Source organism: Gopherus evgoodei, chromosome 11 (genome assembly GCF_007399415.2).
Source record: "Gopherus evgoodei ecotype Sinaloan lineage chromosome 11, rGopEvg1_v1.p, whole genome shotgun sequence".
NCBI lineage: Eukaryota > Metazoa > Chordata > Testudines > Testudinidae > Gopherus > Gopherus evgoodei.
In genome coordinates this window covers 206,161-213,258 of record NC_044332.1, presented here as the reverse complement: position 1 = coordinate 213,258, position 7,098 = coordinate 206,161, and positions in this window count along the sequence as shown.

Here is a 7,098-nt window from a genome sequence, read left to right as displayed (position 1 = left end):
GGAGGCTTCTTGTCCTCTCTAGTGACCTCCAGTGCCAGCCCCCCTCCTTGTAGGGTTAGCTCCAGCCACCTCCCCCTCAGCGCCCCTGACAGCTGTTCCACCTCCAACCCACCTGGGGACACCGCTCAAGTTGGTAGAACCCTCTCCTCCACCCCCACCTCCATCCCCGCCCGGGTAGGGCAGGAGGGATTCTGACAGCAGTGAAGTGGCATGCGGGGAGGTTGAGACCTTACCCCAAGTCACCCCAGTGACAAATGCTGATGCCACAGGATGGCAGCCCTGTGAACGGGGCAGGTCAGCAGCCCCTGCTGACTGAATCCTCCCATTCCCTCTGGAGTGAGTCCAGCCCTGCCAGCAGCAGGACAAGCTTCCCCCACCCTCATAACTGCCTGGCCAGTCGCCATCACCCATCAGTCCTTGGCCTCCCAGGCTGCCAGTGATGGGAGCAACTCTAGGCGGTGGCTCGGGTGACATGGACACTAGGCCCCCTCTAGCCTTAGGTTCAAAGTTACAGTAAACAGAGGTAAATCCTCTTAGCAAAAAGGAACGTTCACAAGTTGAGAAAACAAAGATAAACTTAACACACCTTGCCTGGCTGTTACTTACAAGTTTGAAATATGAGAGACTGGTTCAGAAAGAATTGGAGAGCATGGATTGATGTCTGGTCCCTCTAATTTCCAAGAGCGAACAACCCCCAAAACAAAGAGCACAAACAAAAGATTTCCCCCTACCAAGATTCAAAAGTATCCTGCCCCCTTCTTGGTCCTTTGGGTCAGATGTCAGCCAGGTTACCTGAGCTTCTTAACCCTTAACAGCCTAAACTCAAGCCTATGTCATTCCCTGCTCTGACTCTGCCTCCCCAAGAGGAACACTCCGAACCCACAGCCCCTGCAGCAGCAGATCCTACAGCCCGTTGGAGCCAGCCCGCCTACGCCTGGAGTCAGGAAGCTGGGGTCAAAGGTCACTTACGTCAAACTCGGGGAGGGTGACTGCATATCTCAGCAGGGCCGTGCTGCTCTTAATGGCCCTGACTCTTTCCTGGGGCACCCTGGACATAATCCAGAGGTTGACACGCTGTGGGGAAAGGAGGCAGGTCAGGATCAATGGGCAGGTGGTGCTTTGCAAATGAGCTCCAACCCCTGCCCCAGCCCCAGGGGACAGAGACATTATGCGCAGGGAGAATAGCTGAGTCATTGATCACAGAGCTTTAGAAAGGGATTCTTTCCCCCAGAACGCAGCTTGTATCCTGCAGGTCACAACTTGTCAGGGTCTGTCTAGATTGGGACATGGTTCGGTATCGGGGCTGTTCCCATCCTCCCAGAACTCCTGATTCCTGAACAGTTCACCAGAAAGGAGACTGAATCCTCTCCCTTCCCTGCCACTAAAATCCTTGGTGGGATGTAAGGAGTCACCGAGAGCACAATCCCCCCAGAAATTTCAGAGCATGTCAGAGAGAAGGGCTGATTCCCTGGGGTCCTCCTGTTTCTCTAGGAAGAAGCGTGTGCCTCTTCTCTGAGAACCATCTCTGGAATCTCATGGGGTGTGTGTGTTGGGGGGGTGGGAGAAGGGGGGGTTTCAGACTCTCGCTCCCCAAGACAACCAGGGGCCCTCTGGTTAGTTCTCAACAGAACCAGGCAGAGCTCTGGCTTGAAGTCCCAGCTCCTTCCTCTATCCCTCCAGAAAGCAGGACCTGACCCTGCATTGCTCTGACCTCCCCGGCCAAGGACGCCGCACTGGGGACCCAGTTAGGAAGAGAGAATAGGAAATGGATCTGCCAGTCTCTCCTTACCAGCCCCCCAAAGAGTTAAGATAAAAGTAGTTCCTACCCCTCCTTATGGGACTCACCTCCACGATGAAGTGGAGCCTGTCTGCATCTGGGGACTCTGCCAGCAGGTTCCCCAGCACGGCATCCAGGACCTCTGGTATGACTTTGTGCAGAGTCTGCAAAGCATGGGTCAGAGTTAGGGAAACTGGGCCAACACCTGCCACAGGATGGGAGGAGGGGTCTCTGGGAAGCACTGGTGAGACTCCCAAACACATGTCCTGGCCTCTCTCATTCACATCCCACTGCAGGCAATTAGCAAGGATTGATGCCACCTGGATCTTTGATCCATGAGCTTAGCAGGTCTCTGCAGAAGGCCTTGTAGGCAGAAGAGTAGGAAACAGCCAAGTTGCTATGGATGGAAGCTGGGTTGCTGGGCAAAACACGGCATATGTAAGAAAAAGAAAGAAAGAAAGAAAGAAAGAAAGAAAGAAAGAAAGAAAGAAAGAAAGAAGGGGGTAATCCTCTGGAGGGAAGGATCCAAGCCTGCAGCTTGTTCCATCTCTGCTTACCCCACCCTAAATCTGGAGCTCCAGCGACTCAAGGGAGCAGGGACAAGGACCACTCTGGAAGAGGAGGGGGATGTACCTGGGTGTCGATGGTGTCCATCTCTGTGCCCAGGGTGAAGACCGAGCCAAGGGCAGCTTTCAAGAGGCGGGACTCTAGGTCAGGCTGAAGGGCTGGTTTCATGGTGCTGGCAAGAGAGAGGAGCTGCTATTAGACTGCGCAGTACGGGGTGGGACTGTCACTAACACGGACATGAAACCACAGGGATATAGGCACAGGCTGACGAGAATGGAAAGTGAGGCACTGAGCTAGGGAATGACAAGGCCAAGGCGTCACAGACAGACAGTGGCAGGACAGGAACAGCGTCTGTTCCCTGGAGCCTGCTGCCCCTCCTGTATCTGAGCCCGGGAGTGAGCCCCTCCCCAAGGCCCCTGGAATGTTAGTGGAGTGAAAAGACGAGCCCAGCCAGGAGAGAGTGAACCTTCCTGCCCCACCAGCTCTGCCAGAGGAGCCACTCCTGGGAGGTGACCGACCTGGGAGTGGGAGGGACAGTGACTCCCAGCCTTGGGCCTGAGCAGCACTGGGGTTAGGGGAGCCAGCGGGAGCTGTGGGGGGGGTAGAGGGGGCTGTCTCGGTACCTGAGGTTGCCCACTGCAGCCAGGCAGCTGGCGAGGATGGCGCTGGGTGGAGAGTCTTTCGGAAGCTCCTCAATGAGCTCCTGTGAGACGCGAAGGAGACAAAGGAGCATGAGAGATTCGGGCCCTACTGACACCTCCCAGTGAGGAGATTACACAGCCAGTGCCCCACATGGCCAGCAGGATCCCCTACTACCTCCTGCTCCGCCCATTTCTTCCTGCCCATCAGACTTGTCCCCCTTCCAGGATTCCTGCCCAGCTCAGTCCCAATCCCCTTCTTTCCTCCTCCCTGTCAAACCTGCCCCCATTCAGCACCAACCCACTACCGAGCTGGGACCATGGGATTCCTTGTCCCCCAGTCACAGCTGCCCTCCAGCCCCACAATTCCCCCACTGCCCAATCTCACAATTCTCCCTTCTCTTCTCCCCAGCCTTCAGCCTCAGCAATCCCTGCCCTCTGCTGCCAACCTCCACCACCACCCAGCCCCCACCCATTATCCCGGCGATACCCCTGCCAATCCCATGTCTCTCTGCTCCCTCCAGCTGCCGGATGACGTGTCTCACTCACCAAAATCCTCTCCACCACAGCCACCTTGCAGCAGTGCGGCTCCAGCGTGTCCTGCCCTCTATCCTGTGCAGCAAGACACGCGGGGTAGATGGCCCGCAGGAACCTGAGCTGCTGCCCCTCATCCTGTATCCACCGGGAGTGGAAGATAGCGAGAGAGAACTTGTTAGCTAGGGACCTTCCTGCCCCACCCACACCAGCTCCAGGGCTCAGGCCTCAATGGGGGACTGTGGGGAGCCGCCTATTTTCCAAATACCCCACAACTCCTACACAAGCAGGATTGGGAACTGGGACAGTGCTTGTGGGGGGAGGAGATCTCGGCTGTTGTGGGACAAACATTCCCTTCTTGGGGGTCCCACATCAGAGATGGAAAAGGGCCCCCTTAGGGATGGTGGATCATCAGAGACAAGACCCTCTGGCAGGGGGTGGGGATGCTGAGAAGGGACAGGACAATCTTGGTCCCAGCCCAGGTGGGGAACATTTGTACCTGTTCTCTGCACTGGAGCTGCTCTCTGATGACCTTGAGAGCAGCTTCCTCTGTGGTCATCTCCAGCCATTCCTCCTGCGCTGAATCCGTGGGGGTCCCTGCACCAGGGAGAGAAGGGAGCAGGATGATGTCTGCTGCCCCTTGGGGGAAGGACAGGGGCGTGGTGGGGAGAGCAGGATTAAAGACCCCCCTTCCCACTGCAGGCACCCAGGGCAGATCGGGCCCCACACCTCCCTCTCAGGGATGCCTTCAGCCCCCAGCAGCTTCAGAAGCCCATAGCAGAGACCCCTTCGCCCTCCACTGTCCAGGACTCCGTGGGAGGTGCCGACTCCCCCAGCCCCGGAGCATCAAGGGACAAAGTGGCAGCAGCTCTTGATGCTCATACCCCCAGTTCCCCTTGCTGCAGGGGCAGCTGTGTGACTGCTGCTGGTGTCAGTGGGGTTCACGTGGCTCAGGCCAGACACCTGGGCTGGGGACCCACCCCCCCGCCATATCACTGGGAGAGTGTCTGGGCCCAGGGTGTTCATATCCCCGTCCTCACCCCTCCCTGAGCCCAGCCTGGCTCCTCACCTGGAACAAAGCAGCAGCGTCCATCGGCCTCGCTGCTGCTAGAGCCCCAGGCACTGCTGCTGTCCCGTGCTGAGCGGCTGGGGCTGGGGCTGGGATCTTCCAGCTCCTGGTCTGAGGAGGCTGAAAGATCCTCAGTGCCCGGGCAGGGCGATGCCCCCTGCTGGGAATGAGGGCTGGGCTCCTGGGGCTGCTGATGCCCACATAACAGGCCCCAGAGCCTCCCTGCCCAGCACCCCTCCTGGGCTGGGTCTTGTCTGCCAAACCTCTCCCTGAGCCAGCTCCACCTGGGCTTGGTCGGGGCCTCTCCCAGCTCGGCCCCTGCGCCGGGAGCTGGCTTTCTTCTCCAGAAGGCTGGGAACTTCCGCCTTCTGGCCTGGGTGGGAGCTGCTTCCCCGCCAGCGGGGACGGAGAGGTGGCTCTGCCCCTTGGGAAGATGGCCGCTCTTTTCCGAAGGCTCTAGGGCCACCTGCAGAGCCTTCCTCCTGAACCTTCGCAGGAGCTTGGCCATCCTGGAATCGAGCGGGGAGCAGGTGTGAGTCTGGAGTCACTCATGGGCCTTTTCGGTCCTATCATAACTTTAGTCCCAGATTTGGACCTTAGTGTCCAAAATATGGGGGTTAGCATGAAAACCTCCAAGCTTAGTTACCAGCTTGGACCTGGTACTTGCTGCCACCACCCAAAAAATTAGAGTGTTTTGGGGCACTCTGGTCCCCCTGAAAAACCTTCCCTGGGGACCCCAAGACCCAAATCCCTTGAGTCTCACAACAAAGGGAAATAATCCTTTTTCCCTTCCCGCCTCCAGGTGCTCCTGGAGAGATACACAGACACAAGCTCTGTGAATCCAAACAGAGTGACTCCCGTCTCTCCGTTCCCAGTCCTGGAAACAAAAGCACTTTCCTCTTCACCCAGAGGGAATGCCAAATCAGGCTAGCAAATCCAACACACACAGATCTCCCCCTGATTTCTTCCTCCCACCAATTCCCTGGTGAGTACAGACTCAATTTCCCTGAAATTTCCCAGTAAAGAAAACTTTAACAGGTTTTAAAAAGAAAGCTTTATATAAAAAAGAAAGAAAAATACATACAAATGGTCTCTCTGTATTAAGGTGACAAAATACAGGGTAATTGCTTAAAAGAAATATGAATAAACAGCCTTATTCAAAAAGAATACAAATCAAAGCACTCCAGCACTTATATTCATGCAAATACCAAAGAAAAAAAACCATATAACTTACTATCTGATCTCTTTGTCCTTACACTTAGAAACAAAAGATTAGAAAGCAGAAACTACTTCTCCAATGCTCAGAGAAAACAGGCAGACAGACAACAAAGACCTCAGACACAAAATTCCCTCCACCCAAAGTTGAAAAAAAATCCAGTTTCCTGATTGGTCCTCTGGTCAGGTGCTTCAGGTGAAAGAGACATTAACCCTTAGCTATCTGTTTATGACAGGTCCCTCCTCAGCCCTGCTCCAACCAGAGCAGCCCTTTCTCCCCCCATAGGAGCGTAGGGAGTGCAAGCTACACACACTGGCAGGAGTTCATTGCATGATCTTCTCCCCCTCAACCTTCTCCCTCCTCATTGCTTTCAGAGCAATGGGGCCAGCCCCAAAGACCATCGGTTACCCTGGACAAGCAGCCTCCTCCTGTCATCCCAGGCCACAGTCCCCCGCCAAGGCTAGAGAAGGAATAGAACCCAGGAGTCCGGACTTCTCCTGGGAACAATTTCCCACATCAAAGTCACAAAGACCCTAAGCACAGGAAGCATAGGGCTGTCCTCTTTCCCCATTGATTTTCATGCTCTGCAGTTCATAGGGTTTCGCCCAGCTCAGAGACTCCCAGCCAGGGGAACAGTGTCCCACAAGGGAAGGGCTGGGAGCCCCATTGCTGGGACCTTTCCAAACACACTGGAGACGGCTCTGGAGAAGCCCCTGCCCAATCGGAGAGTGAGGGGCTCTTGGGGGTTGTTTGCAAATGAAATCCCCCTTTGGAGATGTTCTCTCCCCTTCTTTCTGCCTCTCTCCAGACAGACAGGGGAAGCCACTGAGGAACCCTAATGCTACTCACTTGCCCGAGGTGATGGTAGGATGGATGGCAGATGTTCAGGGTCAGCAGATGTCCCTCGCCCTCCTCCTCACTCTCCACTGCACACTCCCTCCCACAATTGGCAATTGCAACCAGGCCCTAATGTCTAGTCCCACAGCCTGTGAGAGGGAGTGTCACACCTGGCTCCATTGCTGCCTATTGATCTGTCGGACTGGGCAATTTGCTCCCCCTCTCTAAGGCTCTCTGGGCCTCACATCTGCAAATGGGCTTTAAATAATACAATAGTTAAAGTCTGGCCCCAACTCTTTCTTATTTCTTTCCACCAGCCATTTTAGCAAAGTTTACAATTCTGGACACCTGGAAACATCCTTTTCTCCTTCGCAGACAGCTTGAGCCTCCCTCCTCACTCAGGCTCACTGCTGCCAAGAGTTAGAGAATCGACCCTATTCCCATCGGACCTACCCAAGGA